Source organism: Dreissena polymorpha, chromosome 8, assembly GCF_020536995.1.
Source record: "Dreissena polymorpha isolate Duluth1 chromosome 8, UMN_Dpol_1.0, whole genome shotgun sequence".
Lineage (NCBI taxonomy): Eukaryota > Metazoa > Mollusca > Bivalvia > Myida > Dreissenidae > Dreissena > Dreissena polymorpha.
The window spans coordinates 24,412,527-24,434,878 of NC_068362.1; positions in this window are offsets into that span (position 1 = coordinate 24,412,527).

Genomic DNA, 22,352 nt, shown 5'->3' on the forward strand with positions numbered 1-22,352 from the left:
CTAAAATTACAATTGGGCCGTGCTCTGTGAAAAGGGGCTTTAACGCATATGAGTAAAATGTCGTCACTGATAGCCTTTGCAGTCCGCACTGGCTAATCATGGGCGACACTTTCCGCCTAATCTGGATTTATGCTAAGAATATACTTTCTTTAAAAAAAAATCATACAAGCTGAAAGTGTCGTCCCTGATTAGCCTGTGTGGACTGCACAGGTTAATCCGGGACGACACTTAACGCATATGCATTAAACCCCCTTTTTACAGAGCACGGCCCAATTGTTATGTTGGCACGCTTAGAAGCACATGCATTCAATCCCATATTCAAAGAGGACGACCCAATTCATTTATTAACACTGTCTACATAAAACAACCAATACTTTTATGCATTTGCTACTGCTAATGTTACCACACATACGCACTCAATTAATAAAAAAACTAGCAATTGAGGTATGCGTGTTTTCATATGGATTCTCACTGCTCACGATCGAAACGAGTTGTCGTTATTAAGCGATCAAATATACATATATAATTATCTATTGTATATATAAATGATGTAAATACTTGTTGTAAATGTGTTATGCTCTCCATAAATGGAGGAAATAAAGAATCTATCTATCTATCTGTACAGCCTGCTCAGGCTTATCTGGGACGACACGTTAAGCATATTCATTAAGCCCCTCCTTTCAAGAGCGCGACTCTAAACAAAATCTAACCCAACAAAAAATTCCCCGAAATGCAAGCGAAATAAATCAGTGCGTTTTACTTTTGTAAAGCGGCTTAATCGATCCGATTAATACTAATATAGTATACAGTAGTAGTAGACTCCCCTTTAATCTAGTAATATAGACAGTGTCATGCTGTTTGCGAATGCACAAACTGTGTAGTTGTACGCAGTGAAGTATTTGATGATAACAACCAAATAAACCGCATAGTTTATTTTGTATTGCAGAAAGAATTTAAGATACTTCATAAGACATAATTTGGCTGGGATAGTATATTTGTTTATGGACTTGCTCGTGTTTCGCTTTCTCGCACCAAGATTTGCGTCATGAGATCACCTTTGCCGATACAACTACTACAAATCAAGATTTTTACGCAAACGCACTTGTTTGTTTGGGGCATTGATCAAGGTCTGTCTATCGGCTTTCTATCACAACAACCTCGCCCAGATTTTCTGGTGTCGGGAAGGCAAGACGAGATCTAGTAACCGAACTGTCTGCAAATCGCATTATTTAATCCAGATCCAGATCCACACACGCTGTACCAGAATGTCTGGGGCATAGAGTTGATAATATTATGACTGATTTTATTAAATTCAAATTAATAATCGATACAGCTAACCATCCAAAATCCCAATCCACGCTCTAGAATCAGGTCAGTGTTTAGTTATTGTAGACATCACCAAACCATAGCGTTTTCAGTACCACTGAAGTATTGAATACCGGCTTGAAAACATGAAAAAATCAACAATCATATGCAGTCGTTACTAATTGTTCAAGCGTAAATAAATAATAGGGGAAACAACAACAATCGCAGGAGATCTTGATACGAGCAGATATGATTGTTCAATAATTATGATAAATGAGCCACTACGGCATCAACCAAGGGTCACTGAGACCGTTTTTATGCACTTATGGTTTCAGTTACTGATTCATCGAATGTTATCGATACGTGTGGCACATATCTCTTATAAGCTTGAATTGCGTTGACCGCGATTTTTTAGTTTGCGAAAAGTAGACCAGTCCAATAAATAAAAACGTAAACTTTGTTTCTGTCAGGTCTGAAAGAGTCGGGTCATGGATATTTTTATTTAACAAAACTCGTTCTTTGCCGCAAGCCATGTTGAGTTTCATGATATATATTGAACAGTGTTTTATAACATTTATACTTAATTGAGGTCAATGGGTAAATATACAAAAACAAAGAAATAATATTATATTTTGCTTAAAAGGTTATTATCAAGTTATTTTTTTATTTAAATATTTATATTTATTTAAATAATTAAAATTCAAATAAACTAAGTTAACTGTATTCGCATTATAAGGAATAAGAATAAATACCTTTGTATGCCACATAAGATTATTGAAACAGCTTCAGTACAATTTCTATAATTATGAGTGACAAATTAATGTAGGTAATGAAATTATATTTCGTACTTTATTTGCTCCTTAATTCATAAGCTAAATGCCTATTTTAAATACGGTGTAGAGGTGTATTCTCACTGCATAAGTCGAACAAGAGTAATACACAATTTCCATGAGATACATATTAACTTCTTTTCCACACGTAAGTATTCTGAATGAACAACTAAAATTATATTGTGTGTTTGACTATTTACGCCATGTCTAATCTCCCCCTTCCCTTACAATTTCTTCAATGGCTCTTACCTTAGTCGGTCAATTGCACTAGTCTGTCTAAATAGTATCCGTGTCATCAGGCTGTCAGGTGAATAGTCATAAAACTGTAAGCTATTGACCTGTTGACAGACCGCAACAATATGATTCGATTGTTCAAACCTAGGACTACACGTAATGTCAGATATATTAATCACTGTTTCAAAATAGGATCGCTGTTCAATTATCAAAGGTGGATTCTTTTTTCGAACACATGTTTCACTTGTCTTGAAAGAGTAAATGATTTTAGGTTTAAGAAGCCACTCACACGAATCATTAACTGTATTAACACATCTATAACTCATAAAATACGTCATGCGAGTTATTACCAAGGGACACTATGTGAACTCCACAAAAGAGTCCTCGACCTGAACATGGGAACTCGTAAACACCTAATCCTGCTTTGTGCCGATGATACATTTTATCAACACCAATGATAAATTGACATAACAATATACTTATTCTTGTCGAGCCTCCTACATGTACACAATATTCCAGACGACCGAATAACTACCGATTGTGTCACGTAAAAAAATAGTTCCATTTTAAACTGTGCCTTTTAATACTTTCCTATTGAAAATATGAGAAGAAATACAAAACGAATCGAGAATGTGGTATTTTTTGTGGTTAAAAATGAAAAGAAAATGCAGCAGCGAATGCTAATCACTCTGACCCAAAACCCGATTTACGAAATCGTAATCCTGCGGTAGCGAATTACTTTATTCCTATGGAAGTTAACAATCATGAATGACAAACACACAATCTGAAATACGTTCAGAATTCGTTCGGTGCTTTAAAAATATTTCCAAAAAAAATTGTTGTCCATAAAATCATGAGAGAAACTAGATAGTATGCTTCGTCTGAGAAATTACGTCACAATTGATACGTCATAAATTGCGTAATCAAGTAAATGAAAATGATAAAAACGGAAAGCTGTTTATATATTTTAAAGAAGAAAAAAGGATGATATATAATGTAATGATAACATTCATGATGCGTCCCAATAAATTTCAAATGTCAAATATTAGAACATGTTAATCGTAACAGCGTGCGTAGGAATACACTACTTCCTATTGACCGGAGATAGGAAAATATATTCGACCCTGCTTTATTTGGTCAATGTTTGCAACAGAGGCAGGATAAAAATAGAATACATGGTTGGTGTCGAGATGGAGAAAGTTTATCCGGTTCGGCCCGAAAAAGAAAGCTAAAGCTCGCCCTATTTTTTTGTCTAAGATTCATCAGCCATGCATTCTCTATTTATTTTCCACCAATATCATTAACACAAGGCACTCTAATACGCTATATATTCATATATTATGTTATATTTAACGTAGACACTTTAACCATTTATACAAGACAAGCAGTTTGGTGTCACCATGTCAGATTACAAAACGGCATGGGGGAGTGCAATGGTGTAATTGCTCATTATCGGAATGCGTGTCGTGTCAACTTCGGCAAAAATGATTTATACACCTTAGCCAGCAATTCTAGTGGTTCGAGACAGCAGTATTTTCCTGGAACTTATTTCTTAATTATATAATTACATAATAAGCTAGTTTAACTGACAAACCATATTTTTTACTTATGTTTCAGTTCTATTTTATTAGTATAAAATTGTTTTGGAAACTGGCCTTTGGATTGTTAAGATTATACATGTTGCAATAGCTTAGTTATTGGTTATCAATAAGTGGCCAAGACAACTTTTAATTTAGAATATACACTTTGTATACATTTTGTATGACGCATGCGTTAAAAACACGTTTTATTACTGGTAAGCTAGTATCTGCGTTTGAAATCGCTTCGTCTTAAGAAAACTTCTTTAACTATACCACACACAATTTTAACTAAGAGACGGAAATACATGGGAGTAACAACATTGATTGTATCTTAAAAGTCTATTTATTAAAAATATTCATTTCATAATCAATTTCAATTTAATACCGGTATAATTAGCATGTTTTAAACAAACACAAAGAGATAATATGTCGATGAACAAAATTTAAACAAAATATTGATGACCCATCATTCATACAACAAGGAAACTGCGAAATAATAGTTTGTTCACCTGTGAGTGTGCTTACAGACTTCCTTTGATCTTCCACGCGAGCGAGGTGATAATGCGGTCGCCACTTGTTGCTAAGCCGCGATAATACATTGAGTTTTTCTCTAGACAGAGCCCCGTCTGCGAAATCGTTCAGCAGCCACTGATGAAAGGCGAATCAGCTGCATCACGATGCACAACTGAGCACAATGCGTTCAATTGTATGATGCGGTATTGGTAGTACAATGCTTTAAATTACAAAGATAAATATTATATGGTAGGCGTATATATATTCAGGTCAGTTGTAAACTGACACATTTTTACCTATTTCATTCATAGACCAAATTATACTAATAGACTCAGGCTATAACATATTGATTTTATTTGAGTCATATGCTTGGTACAATTGTTTTCTAACTTCGGTATGAATCGTTCAGAATAAGCCATGCTGAGCTGTTGACCGTATATAAATGATCCCTTATTGGTGCATAGTTACAACCCTCATATGGAGAACCTATTGTATACAATGTTGAAACCAATAGAATGCGACATAACGTAACCCAACACATGTGGTTAATTTCGAATTAATACTGCTGAGTATGCTATTTTTTTCTTCCAGATTTTGCCATTTCATAGTTTTAACATTTGTTTTAGATATTTTGTCCTAAGTAATATCCTGCATTTTATGTTTACCTTCCATGGGTTGAAATAGGGCGATACATTAATAAAACGATACTCATCGAGCAAATGCTTTAAAAATTGGATAAGCAACTTTAAATGAGAGTCAGGTTGTGTAAGATACGCTGGACTTTACATGGATGTTAACATAACCACTTTGATGTCTTACCACATCTTTTTATTTACTTATATCAAAATGAAGATATATCACACACAAAATTTAATGGTGTTTTTTTTTAGAAATAATGCTTGTTTCAATCAACATTTTGAATCACTTACAATTAAGCGTCCTTGAATACGGTGAGAAACCATCCTGGTTTTGAATGTCTATTGTGATGCCGTACGCTTGCGTACAGATATATGTATGTTACGTAGTAGTCTTTGACAAACTAGAGCTTTGTCACAGACGTGACGAATACCCCCACATGCCGCATTTACACAGAATAGTTTGCATGGTGTCTTCACATAAAACAGCGGACACCATGCTCAATGTTAAAAAACGCATTAAATGATCCAGTGACATAGTTTTTGGCCCATGTTCGAACTTTACCTACACATCATCTCGATACAACTTCTGACCAAGTGTGGTGAAGCTCGGATGAAAACTACTTGAATTAGAGAGCGGGTACAATGCTGAACATTTAAAATGCACTAAGTGACCCCGTGACCTAGTTTTTGACCCGGCATGACCCATATTCGAACTTGACCTAGACATCATCTAGATACAACATCTGACCAAGTTTGGTGAAGATCGGGTGAAAAAAACTTGAATTAGAGAGCGGACACTTAATACGGACCGACAGACAGACCAACCGACAGACCGACCAAACGACCTATAAGCTCACTCCTATATACCCCTCTAAACGTCGTTTGTGGAGGTATAATAAAGCGCAATCGCGGTTAAAGTGTGAACACCAAATATATTGTACCGTTTTATACAGTGCTGATGTTGTTCATGTGTTCTCGAATTTCACGTTATTTATATAAATTTAATGTGTTTATTTTGTAAACGACTTATTCGTACCATGCACTGAAACACAGTTTGTTAGTTTTTTTCATCATAAGCTTAGTCTTATTATCTTCATGGTGCAATCACATGGTTTTGGAATGGATTGTTATAGAGTGATATACAATGCATAAAACCTATAAACATATGTATGTGTAACATATGTTTGAATTGCCGTATAATTTGAGTTACCCTGTGCATATTTATTTCCACGTCTGTATACTGCAGAAACTGATATCACATTAAAAATTCGCACGTGCTAGCGTGCGTATTATTTTTATCTTCGATTAAACCGTAATGAACACAGAGCAGTTAAATTAAAAAAATTGGCGATCTAGATGTTCATTTACTTTCATGTATTAATGCATCAAACCATTCAAATACATTCTTATTTGTTTTACTACTGAAACCATTATTTACAGATTGCATTTGAAGCTGAACGTTTCAAGTGTTATGTTGCTTTCTTCAAATATACCTGTTTTTTTTTCATAAAATAGCCTTTTAACGAAAGAAGAATGATGATTTTATTAATAAACATTTTGTTTGATACCACCCTGATTGCATGAAACCTTGTAAAAGAACTCGGAAAACCAGGAAGCCTTGTAAAGGAAGCGGTTAGCTTATCACAATTTGAAGAATTCAATTTCTAATACTTCGATGCTTACGGGCATCTTTAAAGTGAACTTTAATCATATAATTACATGTATGTAAGTTTGTAATACTAGATCGAATATTATTATTTATATTTTTTTATTTGTGTAATTTTTTACCCTGATGTTTTTGCTTTACGCCAGTAATAAACACGTGGTAATTCCACGGCATTCATTTCGAATTACCTTTTATTTTCTCTTCTGTTCCTCTTGTGGACTTTTCCGATGCTTCTAGTCTTCATATGGTTGTTTCCTCGGTCACTAAAACTTGCAATTCGACATAAATAAAATTTCCATCTGGGTAGGTAGGTGGTAAGAACAATTTATTCACTAAAATCAGATTATATGCGGAGTAAACATATCATCACATGAAAGTTAGCACTTGCTATGTTTGTTGTTGAAATATCCACTGTGAAGTGTGAACACACATAAACATTTAAGTGACCGTTTGTCGTGTGATTGTTCTTGAAACATGAAACCAAACATTGAACCGATATACATTTGGAATAATCTTATGTTTATTTTTGTGATAATTGCACATGCTAAGAAAAAATATATATCGTATATCGTGCACACACATCAAGCAGCTGTAATATATTTTTAGATCAAGTAGGATGCGAAAGTATCAAATCTCAAAAAATAATTTATAAGATGAAGTCAAGGCATACTCGTGACCTCTTATAATAACTCGTTTCCAACACAGCAGCAGCAACTTACTATAATTCACTTAAAAATTAAACTTACCTTTAGTTAATTCCAGCGCCACGTATATCAATATATTCAAGGTCATTCACCTATCAATGGTCACTAATTTGGCTAATATTTATGATGATGTCATAACTGCAGCATCAATTTACTTTTTTTAAAGACTTATGTATATCGATCGACCAATTAATGTTGCTTAATCGCATTAAAAACAATTTGGTATGAGCTGAACGAGAATATATTAAGACGCAACATATTTGCATCGCCGTTATGCACATGTTGCAAAAACATAATCGCTACTACATTACTTTATCGAGTGCAAAGCTTTGCGACAGACTGATGAATACTATATCATTGTACACCACTCCGTAACTTTCAACAATTCTGCAATGAGTCCAATTGCTAGATTATCAAACTTATAAAACACGATAATGCAGTTAGTACATTTAACAGTAAAAGTAAACGATTAAATAGATACCTCTGATTCACAACTTCACTCTTCACGTCCTACCACTTCGTATCACTTATATTTCCAATACGTACTATAACTGTTATACCCTCTTGTTCCTTATCCTTCTATCGAAGTATTTTATGTTCGTATGTATATCCATATCCCATCTTTCATGAGTATGATAATGATAAATACCCCTTGTTATTATCAAAACATACTATTCTTTAAATAGTAATCAATCAATTTAACTTCATGCTTGACTTCATGCATTTCTACTTAGTTCATGAGAACCATATACTAATTTGTCTTCCGAATCCTTATTAAACATGTACTTGTTATCTATAATGTCTTTGTTTATGAAAAAACAATATTTTTAGACTAAACAAGCGATATCAGTTTTTGTTAGTACGGAAATTGAAGTACATATCCCAGCACAAATACCAGCACAAATTTCACTTATAAATGACCTGATTACCCAAATCAGATGCATTATTAAATTGTCTTTATTATTTGCATATGTATGAAGAATTTTAACTTTACATGATTATTCAGCATGATAAATGAGAGCAATTTCGATGAACAAAAACTCATTAAGCCTAACCTTTCTTTAAATAGTACACCCCGTGTACAATCTGCTTTAATCTTATCGCTAAAATGCATAATACATTGGTATAAATGAATTTTTAATTACGTTTCATTCAATTTGTGTTTGCATACTTATGAATAATATAATTCAGTGTTTCAGGTTAGGCTTGAGTGAATTACATTTTAAGACCAACCTTTGATAGACTTGTTCGGTCTGATTAAAAGTATATTAATGACGTATTCCATTTATTAGTTGCTTAAATGACTATTTTAAATTGAATAATTATACCATAATTTTACATTCTTTCCTTACCGAACTGATATACTCATATAAAAAAATAACGTTAACAGTTATGTACACGTACACTATTCTCGCGATAACAGTATTTTCATTGCAACCGACTTGTAATTTAGTTACCATAAATTAAAATTCTCACAACATAATCAGTACAAATGGTTTATAGAGAGTTTATTAACAAACCATTACATATCAGTCAAACAGTTGTTTAAGTCGATTAAAATGTGGTTTTAATGAATGAGACTGTGACTAGTATTGTAGTTTTTGGAAAATGTAAATCAATCGCCTTCAACACTCCATTCATGGTAATTTTCAACAATATAACGGGCTATATTATAATGTCTATTAAGGCATAATTTATGTTCGTCGTGCATACATATTTTCTCATTTGATATAGTATTCGCACTCCTTTAGCTCAAATTATAAGTTGTGCTCACACGTTGCTACGAAAGGATTAAGTTGTTTAAAGAGTATATATGAATGATTGGTTGGTTTCATTTATTACTGTCCAAAATATGCTTAGTAAAGAGGCACAATTGTTCAATCGGTTTCTCAAATTATCATATAATTTTGAAAATAAATTGCATGGCAAAAAAAAAGTTGTGCTTTGTTTTAAAAATAGGGTCATGTAACAACATTGATTTGGAATGGTATTTTTACCGTTTTCGACACATGGGCCAACAATTAATAATTAAATAACACTTGGGTGAATTAGACTAAGCTATGCATAACGGTTCGGATCCAACAAAAACGGAGTGTTACCCTTTATGACCGCTTTCATTTGACGGTGGTAGTTTTATTCATTATACGTTTGTGTTTGTCTCTCGCAGCTGCGTTACAATGCTTTTTGTTTTAAAATTTGACATTTTTAGCAAACATTTCTATTTGAAAAGTACATTTTCTTGTTTACCGGTTTCGACTAAGCAACACTTATAAATATGTGAATATGTTGAAAATAGCTTACATCATTCAAGCAATAGAGCAAATGTGGTGTAACCAACACGTTCATCCCACGTTATTGCTTACGTAAAAGAAAGTAATGGCCCAATACGTATATCCAGGGGTGGCGAAATCAAATGTCCGAGTTGCCCGAGTCGTACATTTGCTTGTCTGGGCAACTGATTTTTTTTAATTAAGTTGTCCGTGGACAACAAGTTTTTTAAAAGTCGGGTCCAGGTATACAAAAAAAATACATTGTATTAAAGCTGTAATTAAGTTTTACAAAACCGGATTTTGACATGCGATTACATTGTCAGTGCTATTTGCGGAGCAATCAAGTTTTAATACGGGCACTCTCCTGCGCAGTGATCTCCCTAATTCTATAAGAGACCAGGAGCATGCCGCATTTTAAACATTTGGCCCGACTGTTAGACAGTGTACAGACTGGTTTCTTTATTTTTACAATCAGACGGAAATAAAAAGTATCAAAGTAAGATAATCAAAACACGGTCTACCTTGTTATTTAAGACGACTTTAATGGTAAAAAATGGAACTTTTTTTTTTAATCTTCAACAACGGAGCAGAAACCCGAAGCTTTGAGCAGTCCACCTCCCAAAAAAACTAAGAAAGATTATGATAAAAAATATTATCTAAGTAAACGCACCAGAACTTTTCAAGAAACTTGGCTAACAGATTTTCAATGATTACACATGTACCAGTTGATGATAATCAAATTGCTACCAGTAGCGGAGCCTCAGTCTGACAGGGCTCAAAATTAACTTTTTTTTCTACTTGCAAAACATTGCGAGCTGCTTTATTACCAACTCGCAAAATCAAAAACAGACTCGCAAATTTTGCAGTGTGTTCACTCAGAAAACAAAGTTTAAGTGTTAGTTTGGGATATTTTTAATGGGTTTTCAAATATTGAAAAAAATCAGCTATGATATTGTGTGTTGAGTGCGACGTCACCAAAATACAAATCAACGGTTAACTTTATCTTTTGTATTTTTATTTCCGTCTGTAGGCAAAATGAAACTAATTATGTTTGGCTTCGACGCCATGTCTGTGCAAGTTCAATGAACAAATGTGAATAGTCAACTGTTTAACGTTCTTTGTTCCAATACTATCCGCGTATCTGTACTATAAGTATACCAGTCTACATACAAGGTGCGCGCTTCTGCATACATAGACGTTCTATAAATTGACCTACGGTTTAGCGTTCATGACGTTGAGTGCATTTATATTACTAGTTTTTTTCCCACTATTTCTTTACTCGCAAAAAAATACTAGAAATGGCGCGGCAGAGGCCGACGCGTATCCCCACGCCGAATGTTTGACCTAGGTGTGCCCCAGGGTTGGTAATGGGGCCATGCATAGCTGAGATTGACCGTATTGTCATAAGAGAAGTTCATCATCAATTAGAAGTGAATTGGTGTAGAAATGAAGAAGTTATAGTAAAAGGCAATTTTGGGTGGGTGTGACATATGTGGGCAGGGCGCCCCAGGGTTGGTAATTGTGCCATGCATAGTTGAGATTGACCGTATTGTCATAAGAGAGGTTCAGTATCAATTTGAAGTGAATCGGTGTAGAAATGAAGAAATTATAGTAAAAGGCAATTTTGGGTGGGTGTGGTCTATGTGGGCGGGGCGCCCCAGGGTTGGTAATGGGGCCATGCATAGTTGAGATTGACTGTATTGTCTTAAGAGAAGTTCAATATCAATTTGAAGTGAATCGGTGTAGAAATGAAGAAATTATAGTAAAGGCAATTTTGGGTGGGTGTGGTCTATGTGGGCGGGGCCCCAGGGTTGGTTATGGGGCCATGCATAGTTGAGATTGACCCTAATGTCATAAGAGAAGTTCAGTATCAATTTGAAGTGAATCCGTGTAAAAATGAAAAAATTATAGTAAATGGAATTTTTTTGGTGGGTGTGGCCTATGTGGGCGGGCGCCCCAGGGTTGGGATTGGGGCCATGCATAGTTGAGATTGACCCTAATGTCATAACAAAAGTTCAGTATCAATTTGAAGTGAATCCGTGTAGAAATGAAAAAATTATAGTAAATGGAAATTTTTGGTGGGTGTGGCCTATGTGGGCGGGGCGCCCCAGGGTTGGGAATGGGGCCATGCATGGTTGAGATTGACCGTATTGTCATAGGTGAGGTCCAGTATCAATTTGAAGTGAATCGGTGTAGAAATAAAGAAGTAAATGTAAAATAACCTAAAAAAATGAGTGATAATTTCTGACGCGGCCCCACCCCAACCCCTATAACTTTTGACCCAGGGGTCAGATCAAAATTCCAAATAGTGCAGGGTCGCACATATGCTCATAGCTACCATGTGTGTAAATTTCAAGGTTCTAGTGCTTTTAGTGTAGGAGGAGATAGTGGCCAGGACGGACAGACGGACGGACAGACGGACAGACGGACGGACAGACGGCGGAGATCACCACAATATCCCCACCTTTTTTTCAAAAAGCGTGGGGATAACTAGTGGCTTAAAACTTAACTCGCAATCAGTATTTTTCACTCGCATTTTGCGAGTGTGCGAGTGTTAATTTCGAGCCCTGGTCTGATGAGGTCCACATATTGGACTAGTTTAATTTGTTAAGATTACGATGTACTATGTTCAACACATGTTTTAATTACACTAGCTTTGCAAGATTAAAAGTTTTAGAAAGTCTTTATATTGTTTATAATATACTGCTATAATGAATGTACTATTGAAATACAACTATAAACAAAATAAGAAAATCATACTCATTTTGGTATATTCCACAGTGTTTTACATTAATCAATAAATGCGTTTATAATTTATATAAACATTAACGGACAAGTGTTGTTCAGCAACGGACAAGTTAAATTTCCTAAATGGTTGTCCGTGGACAAGTTTAGTTTTTTGAGATTTCGCCACCCCTGATATCTGTATGCTCACATTCAAGGCTTTCACACGTCCAGAAATCGATACGATATTATGAACTTGCTGACAATTCTGCTTGCTGTGTAGACATCTTAGATACAATTCTCTTTGGTTTCAAACATTTGTCTTAAAAACCCACGAATGACATAGTATCCAGTGAAAAGCTGCTGTCTTGCTACGATCAAAGTGCCAAAAGGTATGCACATGTTATTGACAGTCCGTTAAATTGAAGAAATCAGGCAAATTCTGTTCAACATGCCAACCATGTTCAATGGGACTTGAATCGGCCTTGACAAGAAACACTCGTTGGTATCAAATACAAACAAATAAAACTTATAAAACGTCTCGTACAGCCAGAAGATACGTCATTACGAAGTAAATACAGTGTTTGCGTGATATTGTGACCCAGAGTTCAGGGGGAAGATTAGACAATAAATATTTTAAATATTTTATTAGGTCATCATAAATAACATACAATATATACTGAATATACTGAAGTATGTCTCGGAGGAAGATATTCGATGAGGCTCCTCAAAGGGTGTGGAAACCTTTTAATAGTAGTAGTACCGTACGCCTGAATATGAAGTTTTGGTCTGGTGTCAATGCAACGACACTAAAATGTTTACGTTTGGACTTGATAACTGTAAAACTCGATGTGGTCTGGTCCTACCACAAAATTAAAAGACGTCCTCGTCTTTGGCGTTAAATAGATTAATGTTAATGTTTAAATATTCTGATGAATGAAAATTCTTCTTATATACACATATACTAATGTTTGTGACTCTTAGGTTCGTTACTTTTAAACAGTTTAAAACACTTAAACGTTAGGCGCCAAACGTAACCCGACCGGAAAAAAATCCCCGACCACCATGGGAATCGAACCCGGGACCTACCGGTTCCAAATCAGGCTAGCTTATATAATAAGGCAGTATAAGTTTTCCGTATACCGAACTTTGCTACTCACACCCCCTCCGATTAAGAAATTATTCCATGAATTTCCCCCATGCCACGACCTCTGAGCCACGTCTGGCACACATTAGGTTTTTTTTACAACGGCAATTGCTGATTAACCATGGTTTCTATCATTAAGGATTTTGTGTGTGAGAGATAGAAAGTTAAGCAGGAATAAAAATATATTAGCTATTGTAATTGTGCTGTAACACAGAAGATAGTTATCTACCTAAATCAATCCATAGATATTGTGGAATATTCTAATTAAGAGTTGAAGTATCCACACAGCACTGCCATCATGCAAGAGTGTGATGATTGTGCTATTCCACTCATTGATGTAACACCAACTGTGATCCAATACACTGGGCAGAAGAGACAACAAGTTCGGATTATAATATCCAATGTTACAACAAATCCTGTTGTCATACGACCTCATGCCTTCATATGTGAAATTCAACCAGCTACAGTCACAGATGAAGTGTTTGAGAAGTTCCACGAATAGACAGATACTATAATTGAGACGTTAAATACAGATGCAGATAATATACTGAAACTAGATCAGAAACAGCAATTGATTGACCTTGTAAGAAAACATCAGGTCATTTTATCAAAAGGAGATAGTTACCTTGGCATCTGTAACAGAACTAAAAACAAGCAAATTCGTTGAATTGATATCCCCCGCCGATATGCTTCTGGACACAATAGTGTTATATGTGACACTCATAAAATTATTTTTTCAAGATACAACGGACCATAACTCATTTATGATTCAATGGTGTACAATGCAATTTGGCGTGCATCATCCTCTTATCCATATATATACTCATACCAAGTTTCAATGAAATCCGCCAAAGCACTTCCAAGATATGGCTCCGGACACAAAAAAGCATTTTTCCAAGATACAAAGGGCCATAACTCTGTTATTAATAGATGGTGTACAATGCCATTAGGCGTGCATCATCCTTTCATCCATATATACAGTCAAACCTGAATTCAGCGGTCAGTCAAGGGAAATGACCAAATTGACCGTTGTCCACAGGTGACCGTTGAATTCTGATCACAATTTTAAGATGGTTTGTCAGTTGGTAGTATTGCTACCTCCTTTCCCCACCCAGTCGTTTGCATACAGTGTTAAACAAATGCTCATTGCCGTTAATTAAGCATAATAACAGAATTTACTTTCATTGAATAATACAGAATAATAACTTATAGATTGATTTAATTTCATATTGTCATTAAACTAAAGCAATGACTTTATCAACGCTAGTATAATTGTAAACTCATGCATCTCAATCATTCAGTAAACAACCTGTCACGTGCCGTTGACGTCACGTCCGTACAAGTCTAAAAAGCGGATTCGCTTTCATAAACCGATAGTACGGTGATATTGTACCGTTCTAATTCAAAGAAAAAGACGCAAAAAGTTTGTTAAAATTTATTCGTACGCAAACATCACACAAAAAGCATTTTAAATCAACAACCTCATACAAAATACAACGCTTCAAACTCACATTTGCATTCGATTCATACTCCTCCATAATTTCTCGCTTACGCTTAAGCACACTCTGCACTTGCGTACGTCCAACACAGAGCTCACTTGCTATTACACGCGAACTTTTTCCAGATTCAAACAGTTTCAAACACTTAACTCGCTTCTCTAATGTGCGGAATTTACGTTTACCACTCATTGTTATTCCGTGATTTATTATTCCGATTGCTTTTAAAAGTGTTGTGAATGCTAGAAAGCTCTTTAAAAGAATGATCCGAAAATGTTATTTTAAAATCGATACTCAATGTTGTAAGTACAATGTACTAATTAGCGGTCATTAAATTAGCGATTATTACTTTAAACGTGTCAAAACTCTGACATATTTTCTGTTGAAGAACCCCCCACAATTACTCACGGAAAACAAACCTTCTCAACACCTTATTATTTGTTTACTCGCAGCGGGTCGCTTTTATAATATCAAAGGCAATTACCGCTATCAACGCTTTAACCGCAAACTAGACGGACAAATGATGTGCAGTGTTTTTAATTTTCGCGACTCGAGACGACTGACGCGTGACCGTTGATTTCAGTTCAAACATGACTTTCGGAGTTGAAAATAGTGGCCGTTGGCCGTTATTGACAGGTGGTCGTTAAATTCAGGTGTAATATAGAGTGTTTTTCGTTTGGGGGATTCCAGACTGACCGTTGTCTACTGGTGACCGGTAAATTCAGGTGGCCGTTAGGTCAGTTTCGACTGTATACTCATACCAAGTTTCATTGAAATCCGCCAAAGCACTTCCAAGAGGTTATCCACACCTGCAGTTCTGGCATATATGCCACTTCAAACTACCGTTTGAAATAAATACTGACGCTTCCGGAACAGCATAAGTTGCATTATTATATTAAGTACAGAACGGTAAAAGACTAGTTATCGCTTATGCAAGTTGCACACTTAACAAGTCTGAAAGAAATTACAGTGCATTCAAGTTAAAGTTTTTAGCGTTGAAGTGAGCGGTGACAAAGAAGTTAAGCGATTACCTGGAAACAACACACTTTACTGTTCTGAAAAAACAACAACCCGCTGACATATGTTCTTACCACTACTAAACTGGATTTTACTGGTAAGCTATGGGCCTCAGCGCCAGGCGAATACTCTTTTGACATCTTCAATAGAGCAGGTATGAAGAATCATGATGCAGATGGACAAAGTAGATATCCATATGAAAGAGTAAAGGATCCTGATGATGTTAAGGGGGTAAAGATGGAGAATAACACAGTGAAAGCGATTTGTAACATGATTGTAACACCATACATGGAAATATTGCCAGTGTATATGAATCTACTCGAGGTCACAGAAAATCTAGGTCAAGTCAACCACTTGCACTGAAAGAATACAGAGAGATCTATACAGCACAAATAGAAGATCCCCAGATTGAGAAGTGGCGTATCGCATTGATTGATAAAGAAATCTCTAACAAATACTTGACTGAAGATTATTTGACTATGAAGAAGCAGTTTAAGAACTTTCGAATAAAAATGGGCATTCTATTTCGAGAAATTTCTTATAGTTAAGAGGCCGAACAACTTGTCATACCAACTCAGTACAGAGGAGAAATCTTTAAAGTGATATATGACCAATCAGAACACCCTGGTCAAGACCAAACACTGAGGCTATTGAGAGAAATATACTACTGGCCTGGAATGGCGACAAATGTGAAGACCTTGAGTCTCGAAATATAGATATAATATAGGGTCTTGATAAATGCATCAGGCGACAAGGAAAGATCGATACAGCACCATTAGTCAACATAATTACCTTGTTACTTGAACTTGTGTGTATGGATTTTCTCACAATTAAACCATTTAAAGGTAACACTAGTACCATCTTGATCATAAAATATCATTTCACTAAATTTGGTTAACCCAATCCAACAAATAACCAGACAGCCAGAACAACCGCTGAATTTCTTATAATGAATTTATTGTATACTTCAGCATTCCTACTCGACTCCATTCTGACCAGGGAGAAACTTCGAAAGCCAGATTATAAGTGAATTATGTCGCATCACATGTATTAAAAAGAGCAGGCGACTCCTTATCATCCACAGGGTAACACAGGACCAGAGCGGTTCAACAGAACACTGTTGGGCATGCAATGGACATTGGAAGAGTACCAGAGAGCAGACTGGAAAAGATACATAGGCAGTCTTGTCTACTCGTATAATTGCACTTCACACGAAGCGATGCTGGTTTCACCTTATGAACTTCTCTTCGGTAGAAATCCCAAATTGCCTATCGACACCCAGTTTGATAAAACAATGGAGGTTTCTGCTGCTAAGACCACACACGTATATCTTGAAAAGCCACAATAGCAGTTTGTGAAGACCAATGAGATAGGCATCAAACACACACAGAAATCGAAAGAAAAGCAGATGAAGTATAACGATAGGAAGTCAAAATCAGTAAAAATCGAGATAGGAGACCGTGTTCTAGTAAAAAATGCCGCATTTGAAGGTACAATACCAAACAAACCTGTTTTTAGAATTAGAGGTGTGAAGGCTCTGAGAGAAAGAACATTGCACCACAATCATTTATACTAGAAGGAGCATATAGATGAAAATGTAATGGTTTAAATGGAAGAACATGAGGATGATTGTTTTATCGAATATGTCAGGGATGCATCAATGGACACTAAAGAACAACAAAGTGGTATCACATCAGTCCAAGAGGACTGGTGCAGATACTGATGATCATTATTACGATGATGGTTATGACTATGCTAGACATGCATATCAGTTAGGGGACTCAAATGAACATCGCTTAGGTCTCCAAGTTTTAGATCAGAATTCGAAAACATCTTACATTAGAACCAAAAGAATGTTCTAAAAATATCTATGAAATCAATAATAATAAGCCTCCAGACGTTGAGATTTTAGAAGACAATGAAACTGAATATGCAACAGGTATACAAGAACACAGGGCAATAACACCAGACAATGGCGAGCTAGAAAACGAGTTAAACATAATGCTGAAATGCATACATAATCAATTGTTTTTGCGATATGATTGTATTTATGTCAAGTCCTTACAGTTCAAAGATTTTATTTATTGTAAGTTGAAAATGTATTGTATTTTTTACTCAACTGTGAGGACCTAGTGTTAATTTGCGGGGGGAGAACTTAAGAAAGTGTATAGTGTTTTTGTTTAATGTAATTTAAAGTCAAGATCGTTTGAAGCATTTTTCTATATTTCGGAAATACAAGTTCTTGTTGTATTGTTATTAACGATTTGCGTTTGTATTATTTAAGAAGTTTGTTGTATAGCTTTATAGTTACACTAGTATACGTATATATATTATTAGTTCAAATAATGTAGCTGCCAGCTTTGTTAAGTTCTAAGCTTTGTAATGTAGTAAATTGACGGAACCTCAAAGTTCCATATCAGGCAGACACTCTACCTGAGTAGAGTGATAAGGAGAACTTATACTGCTTGCTATATGAGCTATCTTATTATAGCGACGCGGTAGAGCGTCTTCCTGATTTGGAACCGGGAGGTCCCGGGTTCGATCCCCATGGTAGTCGGGGATTTTTCTGGTCGGGTTACATTTGGCGCCCAACGTTCAAATTTTTACAATTATTAAAAGTAACAAACATAAGAGTCACAAACATTACTACATGTGTACATGGGAAGAAGACGCCAAAGACGAGGACGTCTTTTAATTCTGTGGGAGGACCAGACCACATCGACTTTTAACGTTAACAAGTTCTAACGTCAACATTTTAATGTCGTTCTGTTGACAACAGACAAATACTTCATATTCGGGCGTACGGTACTACTACTAGGAACAGGTTTACACCACCGTTTAGGAGCCTCATCGAATCCCTTCCTTCAAAACGTACTTCAGTATTTTCATTATATAACGTATATTATTTATGATGAACTAATTAAATATTTGAATAAATATATATTATCTTAATCTTCCCCCTGAACTTTGGGTTACAATATGCTTAGATGGTTCAGCAATCGGTCACTCTCCTGATTAAAGGTCCAGATGCTGACTTCAAGCAATATATCCCGCTATCGCAGGCGGATGTTGTAATCTTGTTTGTATTTGATAAATAAATGAAGGTCAATAAAAAGTCAAAACAATATTAACGACTTCAACTGATCATTCCTTACAGATTCTGTTGGAGACAAAAGTGAAAAAAGAATTAGATTTTTAGTCGTTTTGTTGCATATTTACGTATCAGATCGCTTAATATCTATAATACATTGTGAAGTGGTAGGGTGGCATATAGCAGTTGATCTGTCCGTCAGTCCGTCTGTCAGTCTGTCTGTCAGTTTGTGCGTCCGTCCGAAAACTTTAACATTGGCCATAACTTTTGCAATATTGAAGATAACAACTTGATATTTGGCATGCATGTGTGTCTCATGGAGCTGCACATTTTGAGTGGTAAAAGGTCAAGATCAAGGTCATTCTTCAAAAGTGAAAAAATACAATCTAAGGGAAGTAATTAGCTTTAAATTGAGATAATTATCCGACCTGCCAATTTTTTTAAAATAAATCATAGCGGCGCAATAGGGGGCATTGTGTTCTGACAAACACATCTCTTGTTATACACCAGAAACATGAGTGGGCCTAAAATAGTGTTTTGAGGAACACTAGCAGGAAGTTCAATAAGATTGGATTGCGCTACTGAATAACTTATGTATTGTTTCCACTCGGAAAGATAGTTAGACAAAAAAGTTAATAAGTTGCCTCGGATGCCTTCTTATTTACAGAGAAAACAAGTGTAAGATAAATCAATCACACATGTTTCATACCCCCATGAGATTTTTTGCATTTATGTGCAAACTGTACGGACAAAAACGTTTATGAAGTTGTGAAATCCGTTTTATGTATTTATATTTGTACACATACATAAATTATTTTAACGGCATGTGTCTGATTTGACTTTAAGACAGTGTTTTAACACTGTCTAACATATACAGATTCCTAGAGCGGAAATTGTGTAGCTGTGAGAAAAAAGGGTGTGAATAGTTTTATAAGACAATATTCGTAAGAACTATAACACTTTAACACATCAGTCAAATGAAATTGCAATAAACATCCGTACGCAAACACCAAGAAAACAGTGTAAGCGTAATTGCTGCAAAAAACTATGCTATTTCATGACACGACCTTGCAGAAAATACATGTACAAAAGTGCTTTTCTTTTCTGTTCAATGTTTCATATCAAATTGAAGGAGACAATGTCTTCTAGTGCAATATTTTGTATAATGTTTACAGCTTACTTGGATCGTAGAGTGTTGCGTAACAAACTCTTCTCTAGATTTATAGTTAGAGAACATTTGGCACTAGACACTTTGTAATACAATGTTTATTATCGTCTAGAAGCATGACTGCTATTTGATATGATTTCTATAAGATTGTTTGAAGAATCGACAGTGATATACGTGGGAAACGAAAGCTCCTATGATAAAACATTTCTCACGATCCTTGAGTTTAGAGATGTTTGTTAAGAACATAATAATCGTATTATCGCATATGATAAAACAACATGTCATTGTACGGGTGGACTAATGTATTATATTACAATAGTTTAAACACTAAATGTGCTTCGTTTATAATCATAATTAAATCACTGCATGTATATCCTTTAATATCCTTTAATATTGTTCATGTGAAGAAATATTACAACTTAAGATGAAGATAATCCTAAAGAGTCCATACCATCCCATAATAATTGTATCATTTTAAGACCTTCACACTTTTGAACACATAAGTTAACAAATGTGCGTTGTTGCCATTGCATACTTAGGCTACAGCGAATGGATCAGATGTACATCGGATTTACGCACCTACAATTCGTATTTTTTCCATTCCGCCCGCATGTAAGATTTACCCTACATCCGCCATTTAAAAGGAATATGTGTTTTTCTTTTTCTGTTCATTTTTATATAGCATAATGTATATACTGTTTATTGTTCGTTAAACAAATAACGGAACAAACCTTACTGATCTTTTCTGGACTGAAGAGTATAAAATTACTTTGAACTGAACATTTACTTATTACATATATAATATTGGCTTTGTTTAATAGTTTATGTACTTTATGTTTAACCCGATGATTAAACATGCAATTACATAAACTATTCAATGGGAACATGTATATTGCATAACTGTAAATACGGAAATGAGTGTTTTTGTTAAAAAATATGACGAAGTATTTTCAAGGAAACAAAATCGTTGATGTTTCAAATCTAATGAAATATATACAATTTTCCGGCAATGTTTACTTAGTCTAATCGGTTATCAAAGGTGCACTAATTCACACGGCGTTTTCGACAGACGGTAAATGAATTTACTAAAAACACAATTTAGGATCAGGGTTGCTACAAAAAAAATATTTTACGCAAACGTACTGCACGAGACATCGATACCAATCCGACAGTCTGGCATAGGTTCACGTGAAATATAAGTTAAGTGCAGTTGGAACTGGGTCAGACATTAAGAGCGTTGATTAGCGCAATATCTGTCAATTATATTATTGAATCTAGTTTCATATACGACGGACACTTTACTTTTCCCGACATGTATTTGTAAAAACTGTTCTTTGATTGTATGGGAACCCTATGAGAATGATGCTTCCCACCCCAAATTTGCGTCAAGAGATCACCTTTGTCGATACCACTTCAACACATCAACTAGTTTGAATCAAATGCATTTGTTTTTATGGATGATCGATCTTATAAAATATTACGCTTTCTATCACAACAACGTTGCGCAAATCCCCTGCTTCCAGGCTGGTAAGACGAGACCTAATTACCGACATTTATCCGGATCCGCAGACGATCCGCAGACGCTGCATCAGAATGTCTGAGACATAGAGTTGTAAATATTATTACCTGAATTTAGGAAGGACTAATTGTCAATCGATACAGCTTAGCTATCCAACGCTAAACGCATGATCATGATTTTTGTCAATGTTTTGTTATTGCAGACATCTCTAAACCATAGCGTTGACATGAACATAATACATGCTTAGAAAAAATAAAGTAACAACAATCAGATAACGTTGTGACCCTGTGTCCCAATCGTTATTAATATGGGAGAAAATACAATCACACAATCACAGGAGGCCTTGATACGAGCAGATATGATTGTTTAACAATTATGTCTCCGATAATACATGAGTCACTTAGGCATTAACCAAGGGTCACTGAGACCGTTTTTATGCACTTATGGTAT